The sequence below is a fragment of the Mobula birostris genome, chromosome 11 (assembly GCF_030028105.1).
Source record: "Mobula birostris isolate sMobBir1 chromosome 11, sMobBir1.hap1, whole genome shotgun sequence".
Lineage (NCBI taxonomy): Eukaryota > Metazoa > Chordata > Chondrichthyes > Myliobatiformes > Myliobatidae > Mobula > Mobula birostris.
Window position 1 is genome coordinate 9,539,622 of NC_092380.1, and position 21,678 is coordinate 9,561,299.

The window sequence follows — 21,678 nt, forward strand, 5'->3', positions numbered from 1 at the left end:
CCAAAGAATAAAGACCCAACTTGTTCAAGCAACACACATCAAAGTTGCTGGTGATCACAGCAGGCCAGGCAGCATCTCTAGGAAGAGGTGCAGTCGACGTTTCAGGCCGAGACCCTTCGTCAGGACTAACTGAAGGAAGACTGAGTAAGAGATTTGAAAGTGGGAGGGGGAGGAGGAGATCCAAAATGATAGGAGAAGACAGGAGGGGGAGGGATGGAGCCAAGAGCTGGACAGGTGATTGGCAAAAGGGATACTAGAGGATCATGGGACAGGAGGTCCAGGAAGAAAGATGGGGGGGGGACCCAGAGGATGGGCAAGGGGTATATTCAGAGGGACAGAGGGAGAAAAAGGAGAGTGAGAGAAAGAATGTGTGTATAAAAATAAGTAACAGATGGGTGTCTTTCTTCCCGGACCTCCTGTCCCATGATCCTCTCGTATCCCTTTTGCCAATCACCTGTCCAGCTCTTGGCTCTATCCCTCCTCCTCCTGTCTTCTCTTATCATTTTGGATCTCCCCCTCCTCCTCCAACTTTCAAATCCCTTACTCACTCTTCCTTCAGTTAGTCCTGACGAAGGGTCTTGGCCTGAAACGTCGACTGTACCTCTTCCTAGAGATGCTGCCTGGCATACTGCGTTCACCAGCAACTTTTATGTGTGTTGCTTGAATTTCCAGCATCTGCAGAATTCCTGTTGTTTGCCCAACTTGTTCAACTTTTCTCTGTAACTTAGGAGATGAAACCCAGGCAACATTTTAGTAAACCTCCTCTGTACTCTCTCAATTTTATTGACATCTTTCCTACAATTCGGTGACCAGAACTGTACATAATCTGATGAACCAATTAGAATGAAGTTGGGTTTTCTGACAATCTGGTAGTTTTGTGGTCACAATTACTGGCACATTATTTTTTAAAATTCCATTGTTTTTATAATAGCTAATATTGCAATTCAAATTTCCCTACTTTACCTTTGTCTCTAGATCAAAAATCCAGGCTGTTTGGTAGTGCTCCATTGACTAATAACAAAGATTTTGTTTCCTGAATACTTTTGAGTGTATCTTATGGATTTTGAGCTGCTGGTTATGAAAATTGCCATGAATTGTTCCTATCAGACACCATTTTTTAAAATTAGCCTTTATTTGTTATTTTAATTCATAATTCAAGTCAGAATAACTGACACCAAGATTTTTGTTGGTGCACATATCAACCAGGTCATCGATAAAGTACTGCCAAAGGGTCTTGGCCCAAAACATCAACTGTACTCTTCTCCACAGATGCTGCCTGACCTACGGAGTTCCTCCAGCATTTTGTGTGTGTCAATTTGAAGAATTTCTAGTTTGGAGACCAGAGAAAATCGCATGGAAGGCATTTGAGGATGTTGATGATTTTAGATTCGCCCTCTCAAATTGCAGTGTGAATTCCAGCATTACGATCAGTGCCTCCTAAGGGCTCATTTATTTTAAGGCAAAACACACCAAATGCTGGTGGAACTCAGCGGGTCAGGCAGCATCTATGGAAATGAATAAACTGTGAATGTTTCGGGCCGAGACCTTTCATCAGGACTGGAAAACAAGATGAGAAGCCAGAGCAAGAAGATGGAGGCAGGGGAGCCACTGCTTCTCCTTTATCTTAAGCTCCCTACTCATATCTGGTTCATTACACAACACCCAATGCAGAATTGCCTTTTCTCTAGTAGGCTCAACCACAAGCTGTTCTAATAATCCATCTGATAGGCATTCTACAAATTCCTTTTCTTGTGATCCAGCACCAACCTGATTTTCCCAATCTACCTGAATATTGAAATCCTCCATGACTATCATAACATTGCCCTTTTGACATACACTTTCCATCTCCCGTTATAATTTGTATCCTACATCCTGGCTACTGTTCAGAGGGCAGTATATAACTCCCATCAGGGTCCTTCTACCCTTGCAGTTTCTTAACTCCATGCCTTAGGATTCTACAGCCTCAGAGTAGAGGATTGTCCTTTTAGAACAGAGATAAGGAGGAATTTCTTTAGCCAAAAAGTGGAATTCTTTGCCACAGGCAGCTCTGGAGGGCTAGTCTTTATTTATATTTAAGGCAGAGGTTGATAGACTCTTGATTGGTCAGGGCATGTAGGGATACGGGGAGAAGGCAGGAGATTGGGGCTAAGAGGGAAAATGGATCAGCCATGATGTAATGGCAGAGCTGGCTCGATGGGCCGAATGGCCTAGTTCTGCTCCTAATTTTAATGGTTTTATGGTTTATAACAGTGAATACCTTGTCACCATATCAATGCTGTGAGGAAGCTTCTCTTGCAGCAAGGGATCTCTCTTGGAGTGGGAGGGCAAACAGTCAGCCATTGGCAAGAGAAGCTGCTTAAAGGGGCCGGTATTGATGCTGCGGATAGAGACCTGAGGGTGATTCAGAAGCCCACTGGTTGGAACTGAGTCTGTGTCCACTGGAGGCCTCTCCTGGGGTTAAAGGGTGGTGTATGTTCATGGGTGGGAGAGAGGAATGGAGCTTAATTTTGTCATTCTTTGTCTGTTGCTTGTTGTGTTTTGTGTTGTTCTGCTGAGCATTATAGGTATGCTATGTTGCTGCTGGAATGTGTGGCAACACTTGTGGGCTGCCCCCAGCACACCCTCGGGTGTGTTGGTTGTTAACTCAAAATGTATGTTTTGATGTACACGTGACAAATGAGCTTGAACATTGAATCATGATCCAAGGAGATGCAATTCAGGCTGAGCGCGTTTCCAAGATGGAAAGTTTGACAAGCAGTGCGAAAAGAAAGAAATTCTTTTTTTATGTGGACACGCACAGAAATCTAAACATAAGAGATTCTGCAGATCAGAATCAGTTTTAACATCACCAGTATATGTCATGAAATTTGTTTTCTTTGCAGCAGCAGTACATTGCAATTCATAATAATGGAGTAAAAGCTGTTAGTTACAGTAAGTATATATTAAATTGTTAAATTAAATAAGTAGCGCAAAAATAGAAATGAAAAAGTAGAGAGGTAGTGTTTATGGTTTCAATGTCCATTCAGAAATCTGACAGCATATAACCATATAACAATTACAGCACAGAAACAGGCCGTCTCAGCCCTTCTAGTCCATGCCGACCTCTTACTCTCACCTAGACCCACCGACCTGCACTCAGCCCATAACCCTCCATTCCTTTCCTGTCCATATAGCTGTCCAATTTAACTTTAAATGACAACATCAAACCTGCCTCAACCACTTCTGCTGGAAGCTCATTCCACTCAGCTACCATGCTCTGAGTAAAGAAGTTCTCCCTCATGTTACCCCTAAACTTTTGCCCTTTAACTCTCAACTCATGTCCTCTTGTTTGAATCTCCCCCACTCTCAATGGAAAAAGCCTATCCATGTCAACTCTATCTATCCCCCTCATAATTTTAAATACCTTTATCAAGTCCCCCCTCAACCTTCTACGTTCCAAAGAATCAAGACCCAACTTGTTCAACCTTTCTCTGTAACTTAGGTGATAAAACCCAGGTAACATTCTAGTAAATCTGCTCTGTACTCTCTCTAATTTGTTGACATGTTTCCTATAATTCGGTGACCAAACTGTACATAATACTCCAAATTTGGCCTCACCAACGCCTTGTACAATTTCAACATTACATCCCAACTCCTAAACTCAATGCTCTGATTTATAAAGGCCAGCATACCAAAAGCTTTTTTCACCACCCTATCCACATGAGATTCCACCTTCAGGGAACTATGCACCATTATTCCTAGATCCTTCTGTTCTACTGTATTCTTCAATGCCCTACCATTTACCATGTATGTCCTATTTTGATTAGTCCTACCAAAATGTAGCACCTCACATTTATCAGCATTAAAATCCATCTGCCATCTTTCAGCACACTCTTCTAACTGTCCTAAAACTCTCTGCAAGCTTTGAAAACCTGCTTCATTATCCACAACTCCACCTATCTTAGTATCATCTGCATACTTACTCATCCAATTTACCACCCCATCATCCAGATCATTAATGTATATGACAAATAACATTGGACCCAGTACAGATCCCTGAGGCACACCATTAGTCACTGGCCTCCAATCTGCCAAACAGTTATCCACCACCACTCTCTGGTGTCTCCCATCCAGCCACTGCTGAATCCATTTTACTACTTCAATATTAAATCCTAACGATTGAACCTTCCTAACCAGCCTTCCACATGGGACCTTGTCAAAGGCCTTACTGAAGTCCATATAGACAACATCCACCGCTTTACCCTCGTCAACTTTCTTAGTAACCTCATCAAAAAATTCAATAAGATTTGACAAGCATGACCTTCCACATACAAATCCATGTTGACTGTTCCTAATCAGACCCTGTCTATCCAGATAATTATATATACCATCTCTAAGAATACTTTCCATCAATTTATCCACCAGCAGAGGGGAAGAAGCTGTTCCTGAATTGTTGAGTGTGTGCCTTCAGGCTTCTGTACCTTCTTCCTGATGGTGGCAGTGAGAAGAGGGCATCCTGGTTGAAGGGGGTCCTTAGTGATGGATGCTTGCCTTTTTGATGCTGGAAACCTTGATCAAAACACAGAAAGTGCTGGAAAATCTGGAGAAACACACACAAAATACTGGAGAAACTCAGCAGGTCAAGCAGCATCTATGGAAGGGAATAAACATTCGACCTTTTGGTCTGAGACCCTTCATTGGGACTGGAAAGGAAGGGGGCAGAAGCCAGAATAAGAATGTGGGGGGAGGGGAAGGAGTACAAACTGGCAGCTGATAGGTGAGACCAGGTGAGGAGGAAGATTGGTGGGTGGGGGACGGCATATAGAAGCCTGTTGTGATGGATAAAATGAGTGTGCATCATATGCCCCAGACATGATACTGGATTGCAGCAGATTTGAGATTATTATCTTTACAGTGATGATTGGGTATTAAGAAGTGGGAATTCTTGGTTTTAGCTTGGTTTTGGATTTAAAATAACAAACTATTGAATGAACAAGCAGCATCCGTGGATAGAAAGGCACGGTCGATGTCTCATGTGGAGACACTGTAGCAGGACTGAGAGCTTAGTGGAAGGAGAGCCAGTGTACAGGGGAGAATGGGGAGGGCTGAGGATGAGAACCACAGGTGATTGGAGTGAAGGATGACAGAAAGATGGAACCAACTTGGGGAGGGGGAGGATGTGGAGTTGGGAGACAGGCTGGGGGTGACAGGTGGAAACAGCATAGGAAAAAGAGTGGTAAAGGAAAAAAAAAGCAGAAGGAGCCAGGTGGAGCCAGGTGTAAATAAGTTAGAAAGAGTGCAGAGAAAATTTACAAGGCTGTTGCCAGTTCTGAGTTATATAGAAAGATTGAATAGGTTAGGACTTTATTCCTTGGAATGTAACAGATTGAGAGGAGATTTGATAGAGGTATACAAAATCATGAGGGGTATAGATAGGGTAAAGGCAAGCAGGCTTTTCCATTGAAGTTGGGTGGGACTACAACTAGAAGTCATGGGTTAAGGGTGAAAGGTGAGAAGTTTAAGGGGAACACGAGGGGAAATGTTTTTCACTCAGAGTATGGTGAGAGTGTGGAATGAGTTGTCAGCGCAAGTGGTGCATGTCGATGGGAGTAGGCAGCTTAAGTGGTTCAGCATCGACTAGATGGGCCAAAGGGCCTGCTTTCTGTGCTTTACTTTTTTATGTCTCTATGAGAGAGAGGAGGGTGAAGTTAGAGAGAGAAGCTATAAAGTGATAAGTGGAGGCACAGGAAGTGCAGATTCTGAGTTCTGGTAAGGAAGTTGATTAATGTGACCAGATAAGGGAGGCTGATGGACAGGTGAAGCCAGATAGGGGAGGGTTTAGGAGACCCAATGGGAAAAGATGGTGTATAATGAGAGAGAATAAAAGGGAATGAGTACAAATGGTCAGCACAATTGAAGATCCTGTTCTCATGCTGTGTGACTGAAGCACTTGTGAAGTGTATTAGGTGGATGGAACTAGGTGGGGGTTCATTTGTTCGTTATTTGCCATATTATTATGACATGGGCGATCATGGTCTTTCCCTGACCATGATCGCTCTTTGCAAGTATCTCTACAGAAGTACTTTGCCATTGCCTTCTTCTGGGCAGTGTCTTTACAAGATGGGTGACCCCAACCATTATCAATACTCTTCAGAGATTGCCTGCCTGGGGTCAGCGATCGCACAACCAGGACTTGTGATCATACGACCATCAACCACCTGCTCCCATGGTTTAACATGACCCTGATCGGGGGCTAAACAGGTGCTACACCTTGCCCAAGGGTGGTCTGCAGGCTAGTGGGGGGAAGGAGCACCTTAAACCTCCTCTGGTAGAGACATATCTCCACTCCCTGCCACCCAGTAAGTGGGGGAGTGGAGAAGAAAAATAGGAGATTGCGGAGGGGGTGGGGTGGAAGTGGATATGTAAAAAAAGTGGGTAGGAGTTGATTCTGAGGGTGAGGACGAGACATAGGAGGCAAGGGCTATCTGAAGTTGGTAGTCCATGGTTGTAGAATATCAAAGAGGAATATGAAGTATTGATCTTCAAGCTACTGATTGACCTGCCCTTGGCAGTAGAGAAAATAGAGGACTGATAGGTTGGTATGGAAATGGAAGGGGAATTGAAATAGCGTGCAACTGGGAGCTCTGGATAGCCATTGTGGATGTAACATAAGTGCTGTGTTAATTTTAAACCTGAACAGATCTCAACTATTTCTAAAACCATAAAAGGAGGCCAAACCAAACAATGTTGCTGGTGGTGTTCAAATGGATGTCCAGTGTAATATAAATCTGAAGATCCCAGCCTGAAGTATTTTATCAGTAATCACCTCAGTTGTTTGTTATCTACAAGACTTTGTAGAACTTCTCCCAGGGAGAAAGAGGGAGAGAGAAAGAGAGAGAACAAAAAAGTTCAAAATAATTTATTATCGAAGTACTTAAACAGTGTGTCACCATATACTACCTTGAGATTTATCTTTTTGCAGGCATTCACACTAGCTGAAATAAAATAACTGAAAAACTACGCAGAAAGATTGACAAACAGCCAATGTGCAACAGCAAACTGTGCAAATAATAAAATATAAATAAATAAATAAATAAATAAATAATACTGAGAAGGTGAGTTGCAGAGTCTTTGAAAGTGAATCCATAGGTTGTGGTTCAGGATGGGGAGGGAGGGGAGTGTGTGTGTGTGTGTGTGTGTGTGTGTGTGTGTGTGTGTGCGCGTGCGCGTGTGTGAGTGAGAAAGGAGAGGGAGAGGGAGAAAGAAAAAGTGAGGGAGAAGGAGAGAAGAGAGAGAAAAAGAGGGAGAGAAAGTGGGGAGTGGGGAAGAGAGAGAATTCAGTTCTTTGAAAATCTCAGATCATCTCACCCTTCCAATGTTGTTGCTTCTGAACGATGAATCAACTTCCACCCTCCTCACCCAGCCTCTCCTGGGTAATGCAGTCCACATTACAACTAGTTGCCATATAAAGTAATGGCTTCCTTGGTTCTGCATGCTTCATATGGCCACTGATCGCCATGTCAGTGAAATACAAATTGCTGGAGGAACTCAGCAGGCCAGGCAGCATCGATGGAAAAGATAGAAAAGAGTAGAGTTAATGTTTTGGGCCAAGATCCTTCACTGGAACAGGAGAAAATAAGATGAGGAGTCAGAGTAAGAAGTGGGTAGGGGAGGAAGAACCACAAGGTGATAGGTGAAAGTGGGAGGAGGGGAAGGGTGAAGTAAAGAGCTGGGAAGTTGATTGGTGAGAGGGATACAGGGCTGGAGAAGGGGGAGTGTGATAGAAGAGGACAGAAAGCCATGGAAGAAAGAAAAGGGGGAGGAGAACCAGAGGGAAGTGATGGACAGGTAAGGAGAAAAGGTGAGCACTTGTTCCACTTGCCAGGAGGGAGATCAGTAGGAAGGGATGACTGGAAAAGGGAGTCACAGAAGGATCCCACCACCAAGCACATCTTTCCCTCCCCCTCACTTTCTGCTGTCTGCAGGGATCACCGACGCTGCCCGGCCTGCTGAGCTCCTGCAGCATTCTGTGTGTGTTGCTCGGATTTCCAGCACCTGCAGATCTTCTCCTGTCCATGTCAGCGGAAACAGCCTTCCCCAATTTCCTCTCTCAAAATCCTCCAGATTTACCCTTGATTTCAGCGATCTGAAGAGGCGTGTCGATCAGCTTGTGAGGCATAGCATTCAGCCACCAGCTGCTATGGGCAGAATTGCCTGACCAATGGACTACCAGGACTTCTGTGCGCTACGGTGTGACAACACCCTTTCCCTCATGTGCAGCCAATGAGTAATGACCTCCTCAGTCTCATGTTAATGAGAACATTACAGGCTTGGCTACGCTTGAAGTGTGGTGATGTACTGTTTCTTTAAGTGACTTGACAGCTGTGTATGAACTACCATCAGGAACTTATGGGCAGCACAGCTTGGACCTATCACATACAGAATGCACATGAGATATATTGGATGGACAAAGCAGGGAGGACCTGCTCGACCGGTTTATTACTCAGAATCAGAATTCTGAATCAGAATCAGGTTTAATATAATTGCCATATGTCTTGAAATGTGTTATTAAATTAGGAAAATTAAAATCATTACAAAATAGACGGAGGGCATTCAGCCAACTCTTCCTGCGCTTACTCTTTTGAAGTTGTCTACTATTTGTCCTATTCATATCCTTGTTCAGGCCCCTTTTAGTGCTGCCTCAGCAATCACTTGTGATACATCATTCTCTGTTATAGTAACTCTCTAGCTGAAAGCCTTACCCTGTGGCAAGACTCAGTCTATCCCCTTCTGTAATTAATTCTTCAACTAGAGAGTCTGTTTGCCTTTGAATAGCACCCCCCCCGCTGTAAAAAGAGCGATACCTCTTTCTCCTTGTTAGTGAGAGAGAGAGAGAGAGAGAGTGCCTGTGGCAAGTTGAATTGTTTGATGAATGGTGGTCTTTGATGGACTGTAAACTATGGTCTCCCATTGGGTGCTTTACTGTTGCTTGCATGGTGGGTGGTGGGATGCTTTCTACTGGAATAAGAGGGGGAGAGGGGAGGGTTGATTCTTTTGCTGCTGTTTATGTGTGTGGGGGGGCTTTGGGGTTCTTATATATTTTCTGTTATTCATTCTTTGGGGTTTTAATTCTGTTTCATGGATGTCTGTGGAGCGTAAGAATGTCAGGTTGTATATTGTATACGTCCTCTGATAGTAAATGGAACTATTGAGCCTTTGAGCCAAAGCTTTCCACACTTTTAATGTTTGATGATCCAATGCTAAAACTTCACTAAAGGCAAAAGGTGGAGGTGTGTGTTTCATGATACCTCTTGGTGGTGCTCCAATGTTGCGGTTTTGTCGAACTTGTGTTCCCTCAACCTTGAATACCTACTGGTCAAATACCATGCATGCATAGAGGCAGAGGCTAAAGAGCAAAGCTCCAGAAATTAGGCCAACAAGGAGGTGGTTGCGAGAATCAGAAGAGTGGCTATGGGATTGCTTCGAGTCTGTGGTTTGGGGCGTGTTCAAGGACTCATCTGTGGAGTTGGATGACACCACAAATCAGAGGTGGTGACGAATCAGTATATAGGAGGGAAATTGAAAATCTGGCTGAGTGGTGCCATAACACCAACCTCTTAATGTCAGCAAGATGAAAGAGCTGATTATTGACTTGAGGAGAAGGAAACCAGAGGTCCATGAACTAGCCATCATCTGAGGATCAGAGGTGGAGAGGGTCAGCAAATTTAAATTCCTCTGCATTATTATTTTGGAGGACCTGTCTTGGGCCCAGCATGTAAGTACAATTACAAAGAAAGCACGACACCGCCTCTATTTCCTTGGAAGTTTACGAAGATTCATCATGACATCTAAAACCCTGACAAACTTCTATATGTGTGCAGTGGAGAGTATATTGACTGGCTGCATCACTGCCTGGTATGGAAACACCAATGTCCTTGAATGGAAAATCCTACAAAAGGTAGTGGATACAGCCCAGTCCATCACAGGTAAAGTCCTCCCCACCATTGAGCACATCTACACGGAGCATTGTCACAGGAAAGTAGCATCCATCATCACCTCTTGCTGCAGTCATCAAGAGAAGGTACAGGAGCCTCAGGACTCATACCACCAGCTTCAGGATCAATTACTACCCCTCAGCCATCAGACTCTTGAATGAAAAGGAATGACATCAGACTCTTCACCAAACTTCAGTTCATCATTGAACTGTTTCCACAACCTTTGGACTCACTATCAAAGATTTTTCATCTCATGTTTTCAATATATATATATTTATTTATTTAATATTGTAACTTTCTTTTTCCATTTGCACAATTTGTATCTTTTGCACACTGGTTGCACACCCAAGTTGATGCAGTCTTTATCATTGATTCTATTATAGTTATTATTCTATTATGGATTTATCGAGTACGCCTGCAAGAAAATGAATATCAGTGTTGTGTATGGTGACACATATGTACTTTGATAATAAATTTACTTTGAACTTTGAAGCTCCTGTCTTTGCATACACACTCAGTGACAACTTTGTTAGCTACAGGAGGTACTTAGTATAATGGCCAGTTAGTGTATTTCTGCTGCTGTAGCCCACCCACTTCAAGGTTCTGCATGTTGTGCATTCAAAGATGCTCTTCTGCACACCACTGTCTTAACACATGGTTATTTATGTTACTGTTGCCTTTTTGTCTGCTTGAACCAGTCTGGCCATTCTCCTCTGACCTCTCTCATTAACAAGGCATTTTTACCCACCGAACTACCACTCACTTAATGTTTTTTTTAATTTTTTGCCCTGTTCTTTGTAAGTTCCAGAGACTGTTGTGCATGAAAATTCCAGGAGATCAGCACTCTCTGAGATACTCAAACCTTCCTATCTGGCACCAACAATCATCCCACGGTCAAAGTCACTTAAATTACATTTCTTCCCCATTCTGATATTTGATCTGAACCTCTTGACCATGTCTTCATGCTCTTATGCATTGAGTTGCTGTTCTATGATTGGCAATGATTGTTGAAGGTTGTTTTGGCTGTATGGTGAGATTGATCCCACAGTGTCTCTGGGTTGGATGTTTCAAGGTTTAGACCAAGTGATAATAAAAGGGCAATGCCTTAATTCCAGACAGGACATCCTGCCCCATGGCTTCATGTGACCTGATCGGGTGGGAGGGGCTATGCATGTACTGCACCTTGCCCAAAGGTGACCTGTAGGCTAACAGAGGGAAGGACCATCTCACACTTCCTTTGGTAGAGATGTGTCTCCACCTTCCCATCCATATCTTGTAAAAACTCATCCCTATTGATTTACCAAACTCAGCAGTCTACATAAAACATGGATTCATATCTGTTTTTCTTGAACGCTTTCTTATAACTTTCAATAGTCTATGAAACTATATTACCAAATACACGTTTTTCCTTTTCAGTAATTTTCCCAAAATGCAATGCTTTATACTTTCCATTATTCAACAGTATCTGCCATTCATCTGCCCCCTTTGTTTTTTTATTCTCTGTTTATGCACTCTTTCATAATTTTCTTGGCTTTGGTTGCATTAGAAACTTATTGTAGAAGATTTTCAAGTTTTTTTTTTCTAAAGATCACTGACCTATAATGCCAGTCAGAAGTATTAATATTTCATCAATTAAGAAACCTTTTGTTGAACTACACAACAATGCCAGATTCCACACAACATACTGAGTCACCAGTGCGTGGAAGTTTCAGAATAGATGAGCTTTATTCAGCCAGATCTTGAGAGGGAAAGGGAAGAAGTTGAGAGAGAAACAAAAATATGACTCAACCATGGAGACATTTTAAACAACATGATGTAGTTTGTGTGTTAACACCACCTAATAATCCTAACATTTGGAAATAGAATGTTGGAGTGATAGTGGAAGCAAACAGGTCCAAAACTTATCTTGTGAAAATAGGAGATAGAATTGGAAGTGTACATGAAATCACCTAATCCCCACAAGTGGAATACGCATGAATAAGACCATAAGAGTTAGGAGCAGAATTAGACTATTCAGTTCATCTAGTCTGCTCCACTATTCAATCATGCCTGATTTATTTTCCTTCTCAACCCCATTCTCCCCCTTCTCCCCATAACCTTTGATGTCCTTAATAACTAAGTATCAATCTCCATTTTGAATACACCCGATGACTTTGCCTCTGCAGCCTGTGGCCATAAATTCCACAGATTCACCATCCTCTGGCTAAAGAAGTTCCTCCTCATTTCTGTTCTAAAGGATGTCCTTCTATTCTGAGGCTGTGTCCTGGATTCTCCCACTGGTAGAAGCATACTCTCCACATCCACTCTACTTAGGCCTCTCGATATTTGATAGGTGTCAATGAGATTCCCCCCACCTCTCTTCATTCATCTAAATCCCAGTGAGTACAGGCCCATAGCCATAAAGTGCCCCTAATGTATTAAACCTTTCATTACCAGGAAATTTCCTCTGGACCTTCACAATGCCAACATGTCCTTTCTTAGATGTGGGGCTCAAAACTGCTCACAAAGCTCCAAATTTGGTCTGACCAATGCCTTATAAAGCCTCAGCATTACATTCTTGCTTTTATAGAAAATTGAAGAGTTAATTAGTTAACAACATATTCCAGAAGTTGATCCAGTAAAAACTATGGAAAGTAGAATACAAAGTTTCAGGGAATTGAACCCAGAAGTGTCATCTTCCCCAAGTGAAGGAGCAGATAGAACATGGCACAGGCTTATTTGAAAAGATCAAAGACTAGTGGAGGTGTAGTCTTTAAAAATACCCAAGGTGGCGAATTACCAGACACTTAAAGTACAGGAGGAAATGGGGATACGGGGAGAGAGTGGGAAGGTGGTATTGAGAACAAGATTAGGTCAACCACGATCTTATTGAATGGCAGAACTGGCATGAGATGCCAACCTCTACTCCCATTTCTGGTGTTCTTACATTCCCATCATTTAGCATTTTCAAGTTCTTGGGTGTCAACATCTCTGAGGATCTGTCCTGAGCCCAACATATCGACTCAGTTATGACGAAGGCATGACAGTTTGAGGAGATTTGGTATGTCACCAAAGACACTCGCGAATTTCGTGGAGAGCATTCTAACTAGCTGCATCACCGTCTGGTGCGGGGCGGGGGGGAGGGCTACTGCTCAGGATCGAAAGAAGCTGCAGAAAGTTGCAAGCTCAGTCAGCTCCATCATGGGCACTAGCCTCCTCAGAATCCAAAACATCTTCCAAGAGCGATGCCTCAAAAAGGTGGCATCGTTATTAAGGATCTTCATCACCCAGGACATGCCCTCTTCTTATTGTTACCATCATGAATGAGGTACAGTTATACTTCTAACTGTAATTTACAGTTTTTATTATTTTGTATTGCATTGTACTGCTGCCACAAAGACAACAAATTCCATGACGTATGCCAGAGATATTAACCCTGATTCTGATTTAGAACACCTACAGGAGTTTAATATTGGTGCAGCATGGCGTGATAGCAGTTAGCGTAACATTATTATGCCAACTGCTATGCACGGTTAGGACCTGAAGGGATTCAGGAAGAAGGCAGGAGATCGGGGCTGAGAGGAAAATTGGATCAGCCATGGTGAAATGACGGAGCAGACTTGTTGGGCCAAATAGCTTAATTCTGCTCCTATATCTTATGATCTTATGGTCTCGTTACAACGCCAGCAATCGGGGTCAGTTCTACTGCTGTTTATAAGGAATTTGTATATCCTCTCCGCGACCGCATGGTCTTCTAATTTTGTCCTACACTTCAAAGATGCACGAGTTAGTAAATTTTTATTTATTTATTGAGGTACACCACAGAACAGGCCCTTCGAGCTGTGCAGCTCAGCAACCCCAGATTTAACACTAGCCTGATCATGGGACGGTTTACAATGACCAATTAATCTACCAATCGGTCCATCATTGGACTGTGAGAGGAAACCTGTGTGATCACAGTGAGACCATACACACTCCTCACAGGCAGCGGCGGGATTATTTGGTCATGTGGCTGTAATTGGGTGCCACTAACTAGTTGGCCCAGAGGGGCCTGTTACCGTGCCATATCTCTAAACTAAAATATGGAAGTGCTGTGAAATTATTAATTTCTTTTTCTTTTCAAAAAGAGAGAAGTAATGTGGTGTATGCAAAAGTGCATTATATCTGTATGACACGTGCATCTGGACAGCGTAGCTGGAGAGGGAAACAAAAGTGATACAGCTGTTTTGCAGTTCTCCATTTCTCTTGGTCATTCATTGTATCCCACCTGTTTCAAATAGATAGAATAAGAATCTACAAGTACATCACATTGCAAACCAGAAAATATTGCAATACTCACGATCTATATCCTTTAAAAGGAGGGAGGGGGAGAAGATGGCGGCGCAATGTAGCGCGTGTAGCCTCTCGGGTGAAATGATATCGTATTTGTAAGTAGGATGCCGTGCCCAATTCTGATTTGATGGAGACAGCTGTGACAGCACGGAGGAACATCTGGATTAACATACAAAATGCCCGGTTCGCTGCCGCTGCTACTGTGCGAGCGAGAATCTCCAGAGGGAAGGCCCCAAAATCCTTGGCTTTGCCTGCTGCTGGCGACCGGGGCTGAGGTCCAAGCATTTGGCAGAGATGATGCTCGGTGCTCGGTGTCGGACAGCTGATCGGAGCTCGAAGTTTTCGGACCACTCAGAGTTGGACTGTGGTCAGGTATGGCAAGGAGAGTTTTCTTCCTTCCCCCGTCTGCGTGAGATGTGGGACTTTCGAGAGACTTTGAACTTTTTGCCATGCTCACGGCTTGTTCTTCATCAAGTTACAGTATTGTTTGCACTGTTGTAACTATATGTTATAATTATGTGGTTTTGTCAGTTTTTCAGTTTTGGTCTGTCCTGTGTTTCTGTGATATCACACCGGAGAAATACTGAATCATTTCTTAATACATGCATTACTGAATGACATTAAAAGAGGACTGCGTGTCCTCATAATCTAATCTAATCTAAGTCGGCTGGTGATGTAGTGGCATCAGCACCGGACTTCGAGGCAAATGGTCCAGTTTGAATCTGGCCGGCTCCTCGCATGCTTTCCACGCATGCTGGGTTGAGCATTGAGCTAGCAACTAGGCCTCATAAAAACAGGCAAATGATAATGAAATGGCAAAATTGCCACCCGGTGAGCCACAAGGTGCGGAAAGGAACAACAAAGCAATAGCCTTTGAAAGCAATATTTAGTCCAGGAGACTTTAACATGTACAATTCAGGGGATGCTCCCCAAGCTTGTGTTACTGAGTCATAGAAGTGTGCAGCATGCATATAGGTCCATCCATCCAACTTGACCAAGATGTCTATCTGAGCTAGTTGCATTTGCAAGCATTTACCCACATCCCTTTAGGTCAGGAGTTCCCAACCTTTTTTATGCCATGGACCCTTTTCATTAACCAAGGGATCCTTAGACCCCAGACCGGGAACCATTTGTCTCGGCAGTTTCTATCCATGTACCTGTCCAATTTTCTTTTAAACATTGTAATTGTCCCTGCCTCTATTGCTTTCTTTGGCAGATAGTTTCATATACACACCATCATGTGAAAAAGGTTCCCCCTAGGGTCCCGTTTAAATATTTCCCCTCTCACCTTAAGTTTATCCTCTTTAGTTTTAGGCTTCCCTATCCTTGGAAAAAGATTGTGACCATCCACCTTATCTACACCCCTCCTGATCTTATATCCTTGTATCATCATCGTCATCATTATCATTATGTACCATGTCATATCACATGGGCGATCATACTCCTTGATCATGGTTGTTCTTGGCAAACTTTCCTACAGAAGTGGTTTGCCATCGCCTTCTTCTGGGCAGTGTCTTTGCAAGATGGGTCATTATCAATACTCTTCAGAGACTATCTGCCTGGAGTCAGTGGTCACATGACCAGGACTTGTGATATGCACCAGCCGCTCATACGGCCATCGACCACTTACTCCCACGGCTTCATATGACCCTGATCGGGGGGCTAAGCAGATTCTACACGTTGCCCAAGAGTGACCTACAGGGTAGTGGAGGGAAGGAGCACCTTACATCTCCTTTGATAGAGATATCTCCTCCCCTCCACCCAGTATAGTCACCCCAAAAACTCCGACGCTCCAGGGAAATAGAGTCCCAACACATCCAGCCTCTCCTTACAACTCAAGCCCTTTAGTCCCAGTGACATCTTCATGAATTGTCTATGCACCCTTTCCAGCTCAATGATACCTTTCCTACACCCAGTCAACCAGAAGTGCTCACAGTATTCCGAGTGTGGCCCTGTGGGAATCAGTTATGGAAATTGATATTTATTTGTTTTAGACCAAGTCTCTCAGAAACAGAATTAGGTTTAATATCACTGATGCACATCATGAAGTTTGCTCTTTTGCAGTAGCAGTACAGTGCAATCCATTAAAAAAAACTATCAATTATAAAAATTAAAATACACACACACACACAGTATATAAATTAAGTAGTGCAAATAGAGAGCAAAAATAGTGAGATATTGTTCATAAAGCCATAAGATATAGGAGCAGAATATAGGCCATTTGGTCCGTCCAGTCTGCTCCACCATTTCATCATTGCTGATCCTCTTTCCCTCTCAGGCCAATTTCCTGCCTTCTGCCCCGTATTCATGCCCTGACCAATCAAGGATCTCTCAACCTCTGCCTTAAATATACCCATTGACTTGGTCTCCACAGTCGCTGTGGCAACGAACTCCACAGATTCACCACTCTCTAGACAAAGAAGTTCCTCCTCAGCTCCATTTTAAGTCGGCGTCCCTCTATTCTGATGTCCTGGAGGGTGGATGCTCGCGCCCAAGATCAAGCAGGCTGAGTATGCAACTTTTTGCAGCTTCTCCTGATCCTGTGCTGTGGCTGATCCAAACCAGACACGGATACAACCTGTTAGAATGCCCTCCATGGTACCGCTGTAGAAAATTTCTGGAGCCTTTGGTGGCATACCAAATCTCCTTAAACTCCTCATGAAATACAGCAGGCATGCCTACTTCGAAATTGCATCTATATGTCTGGCTCAGGGTAGATCTTCAGAGATGTTGACACCCAGGAACTTGAACCTGCTCACCCTTTCAGCTGCTGATCCCTCAATGAAGACTTGTGTGTGTTCTATGTTAGTCCCTGGCGAGGTATTAGTTGCAGGTGGAACTGTGCAAAATCCTGACCCAAAACGCCCAATGTCCATTTCCCTCCGTAGATGCTACCTGACCTATCAAGTTGCTCCAGTAATTTGTTCCAGATTCCAGCATCTGCAGTCTCCTGTGGTTCAGTGATTTACTGTCGTCATTCTGTCCTGACTAGTTAAAATCTGCATTGAATCTTGGTTAGAGAAACCTGTGTTAATGTCCTATCTCATATTTTCTTACATTATATCAGGCCATTTGATCAATTATCGCCCAGTAGCACTCACATCTACAGTGATGAAATGCTTTGAGAGGTTGGTCATGACTAGACTGAACTCCTGCCTCAGCAAGGACCTGGACCCATTGCAATTTGCCTATCACCACAATAGGTCAACTTCAGACGCAATCTAAATGGCTCTCCACACGGCTTTAGACCACCTGGACAACACAATCACTTACATGGGGATGCTGTTCATCGACTATAGCTCAGCATTTAATACCATCATTCCCACAATCCTGATTGAGAAGTTGCAGAACCTGGGCCTTTGTACCTCCATCTGCAAATGGATCCTTGGCTTTCTAACCGGAAGACCACAATCTGTGTGGATTGGTGATAACATATCCTCCTCGCTGACGATCAACACTGGCGCACCTCAGGGGTGTGTGCTTAGCCCATTGCTCTACTCTCTATATACACATGACTGTGTGGCTAGGCATAGCTCAAATACCATCTATAAATTTGCTGGTAATACAACCATTGTTGGTAGAATCTCAGGTGGTGATGAGAGGGTATACAGGAGTGAGGTATGCTAACTAGTGGAGTGGTGCCGCAGCAACAACCTGGCACTCAATGTCAGTAAGGCGAAAGAGCTGATTGTGGACTTCAGGAAGGGTAAGATGAGGAACACATACCAATCCTCATAGAGGGACCAGAAGGGGAGAGAGTGAGCAGTTTCAAGTTCCTGGGTGTCAAGATCTCTGAGGATCTAACCTGGTCCCAACATATTGATGTAGTTATAAAGAAGGCAAGACAGCGGCTATACTTTATTAGGAGTTTGAAGAGATTTAGCACGTCAATAAATACACTCAAATACTTCTATAGTTGTACTTTGGAAAGCATTCTGACAGGCTGCATCACTGTCTGGTATGGAGGGACCGCTGCACAGGACCAAAAGAAGCTGCAGAGGGTTGTAAATCTAGTCAGCTCCATCTTGGGTACTAGTCTACAAAGTACCCAGTACATCATCAGGGAGCAGTGTCTCAGAAAGGCAGCGTCCAGTATTAAGGACCTCCGGCACCCAAGGCATGCCCTTTCCTATTCCAGAGACAGGTAGGAGGTACAGAAGCCTGAAGGCACACACAACAGCGATTCAGGAACAGCTTCTTCCCCTCTGCCATCCGATTCCCAAATGGACATTGAATCTTTGGACACTACCTCACTTTTTTTACTATGCAGTATTTCTGCTTTTGCACGTTTTTAAAATCTGTTCAATATACATGTACCGTAATTGATTTACTTTATTATTATTTTTAACATTTTATTTATTTTTTTTAATCTCTGCTAGATTAGGTATTGCATTGAACTGCTGCTGTTAAATTAACAAATTTCACGTCATATGCCGGTGATAATAAACCTGATTCTGAATTGAGCCGATACCCAACCTCAGAGCAATCACATCAATCTAACAACCACCCCTCCACCTTATTTCTCTGTAAGCACACGAAGATAATGATTAGCTTTATTTGTCACATGTACATTGAAACATTCAGTAAAATGCATCGTTTCCATCAAATCAATCAGCAAGAATTGTGATATGCCAACCTCGCATGCTTAAAGCTCACTGGCCCTAATCCTACCTTTTAGATTGTGGGATGGAACTGAACACCCAGAGGGAGCCCACACATTCAGAGAGAGAACATACAAACTCTTTACAGGAACAGCAGGAACTGAACCCCAACCTTACAGCTGGTGCTGTAAAGCGTGGTGCTATGCTACTGTTCCACCCTTCTACACCTCCTGATTCTACCGCCACTCATTTACATGCAGGATGCTACAAAGTTCAAAGCAAATTTTATTATCAAAGTACATATATGTCTTCATGTCTCCAAGGCAGAGTACAAAGTAAATGGCAGAATACTTGGTAGTGTGGAGGAGCAGAGGGATCTGGGGGTACATGTCCACAGATCCCTGAAAGTTGCCTCACAGGTGGATAGGGTAGTTAAGAAAGCTTATGGGGTGTTAGCTTTCATAAGTCGAGGGATAGGGTTTAAGAGTCACGATGTAATGATGAAGCTTTATAAAACTCTGGGTAGGCCACACTTGGAGTACTGTGTCCAGTTCTGGTCGCCTCACGAGAGGAAGGATGTGGAAGCATTGGAAAGGGTACAGAGGAGATTTACCAGGATGCTGCCTGGTTTAGAGAGTGTGCATTATGATCAGAGATTAAGGGAGCTAGGGCTTTACTCTTTGGAGAGAAGGAGGATGAGAGGAGACATGATAGGGACATGATGAGACAAGATAATAAGAGGAATAGATAGAGTGGATAGCCAGCACCTCTTCCCCAGGGCACCACTGCTCAATACAAGAGGACATGGCTTTGTAAGGGGTGGGAAGTTCAAGGGGGATATTAGAGGAAGGTTTTTTACTCAGGGAGTGGTTGGTGCGTGGAATGCACTGCCTGAGTCAGTGTTGGAAGCAGATACACTCATGAAGTTTAAGAGACTACTAGACAGGTATATGGAGGAATTTAAGGTGGGGGGTTATATGGGAGGCAGGGTTTGAAGGTTGGCACAACATTGTGGGCCAAAGGGCCTGTAATGTGCTGTACTATTCTATGTTCTATGTTCTATATATAAGCCTGAGATTCATTTTCTTGTGGGTATACTCAATAAATCTACAGTATAATAAACATAACAGAATCAATGAAAGACTGCCCAACTTGGGCATTCAAGCAGAGTGCAGAAAACTAACTGTGCAAATACAGAAAGAAAGAAATAATAATAACAAGTAAATAAGCAATAAATATTGAGAACACGAGGTGAAGAGTCCTTGAAAGTGATTCCATTGGTTGTGGGGACGTTTCAATGATGTGGCAAGTGAAGTTATCCCCTTTGGTTCAAGAACCTGATGGTTGAGGGGTAGTAACTATCCCTGAACCTGGTGGTGTGAGTCCTGGGGCTCTTGTAACTTCTTCCTGATGGCAGCAGTGAAAAGAGAGCATGACCAATTAAGACACCAACCAGCACATTTTGGACGTGGGAAAGAACCGGAGTACCAAAGGGGGAAACCCACACGGTCACAGTGAAAAATTGCAAATTCCACACTGACGGCACCAGAGGTCAGGATCAAATTCAGCTTGGTGAACCGATGAGGCAGCTGCACTACCTGCTGGTGACGAACAGCACAGCTGCAAATTTGTCCTGTCAGCATGGTTTTCTGTATTAAAATTACTGTTTCTTAATAATGTCAGGGCCAACAAGGTGACAAGCAAAAAGAACTGGGGTGACAGCAGGAAATATTTCTGGAATAGATTATTGTGATTTGGAATGCATGACTTAATATGATTCATTAGTAGTTTTTAGATTTAGATAGAAAAACACTTTGTATGGATGTTGGAAAAGAGCAGAGGATCATGATTAAACGGACTGCATTTTCTTGTGCAAGTTCAATGGTCGAGCGACGTCTGTCATGCAGAACTATTCCAGGGCAGTGTGGTTTAGATTAGATCAATGGGCCGATGTCAGCATCCAACTTCACCACACTTTCTCCTTCTGCAGTCCCATAAACGCCCATCTGACTCATGTGATCTGGCGGATGACATCACTTGAGAGTGATTGACAACCAATGCTTTTACAAGTTCATCGACAATGAGCTTTCTTTTCTACCAACAGAGCAGAACGTCCATCAGCAGAAACATAGAAAAAGGAAAAGGTCACTCAACCCTATTCCATTTAATCGGATCAGGCCCAACTCCATCTCCATTTTCTTTGACTAGCTATTAGCTGTATTTTTTGATACCTCTGTTTAATAAAAGCCTATTGACCTCTGTGTGAAATGCACTCGGCGGCCACCTCATGATGTATCCCCTGTACTAAATGAAGTGGCCACTGAGTGTATGTTCATGATCGTCTGCTGCGGTAGCTTATCTGCTTCAAGGTTCGATGTGTTGTGCATTTAGAGATGCTCTTCTGCACACCACTGCTGTAGTGTGTGGTCATTTGAGTTACTGTCGCCTTCCTGTCAGCTTGAAACAGTCTGGCCATTCCCCTCTGAGTTCTTCCATTAACAAGGTGTTTTTGCCCACAGAACCACTGCTCACTGTATATTTTTTTCACACCATTCTCAGTAAACTCTAAAGGCTGCTGTATGTGAAAATCCCAGGAGATCAGCATTTTCTGAGATGCTCAATCCACCGCGTCTGGCACCAACAATCATCTGCAGTCAAAGTCACTTTGATTACGTACCTTCCCCATTCTGATGTTTGGTCCGAACTATAACTGAACCTCTTGACCATGTCTGCATGCTTTTAAGCATTGAGTTGCTGCCACATGATAGGGTGATTAGATAATTGCATTAATG